The sequence below is a fragment of the Taeniopygia guttata genome, chromosome 2 (assembly GCF_048771995.1).
Source record: "Taeniopygia guttata chromosome 2, bTaeGut7.mat, whole genome shotgun sequence".
NCBI lineage: Eukaryota > Metazoa > Chordata > Aves > Passeriformes > Estrildidae > Taeniopygia > Taeniopygia guttata.
This window is the reverse complement of record NC_133026.1, coordinates 9,965,831-9,966,373: the sequence shown is the minus strand read 5'-3', so window position 1 is coordinate 9,966,373 and position 543 is coordinate 9,965,831.

The following is a 543-nucleotide window of genomic DNA, read 5'->3' as shown; positions in this document are numbered from 1 at the left end:
TCTCCTTCGAGAAAAGGCTGAGGGAGCTGGCTCTGCTCGGCCTCAAGGAGAGACAAGTGACAAGGGACCTCGTAAATGCGTATAGGTATCTATGGCAGGGTGCCAAAAGGATGGACCGGGCCCTTCTGGGTGGTGCCCAGCAACAGGAGATGAGGCAATGGGCAGCAACTGATGCGCAGGAAGCTCCGCTGAACATGAGGAAGAACTTCTTTACTGTGCAGGTGACCGTGCACTGGAACAGACTGCCCAGAGGAGCTGTGGAGTCTCCTTCACTCCTCACTCCCTCATTCCAGAACCACCTGAACACAATCCTGTGCCGTGTGCTCTGCTTGAGCAAGGAGGTTGGACCAGGTGACCCACTGGTCATATTCTAATTCAATAAGTGTAGTACATCAATCACCTCTTTGCTGAAAAGAGGTGACTTAATGACTTATGATGGAAAGAGCAGGTGACCCACTGTGCTCCCTTCCAGCCTGAGCCATTCTGTGATTCTGAGCCGGTGCCCAGCTCGGTTCCGCAGGTCAGGGCTCAGACCCTGTGAGT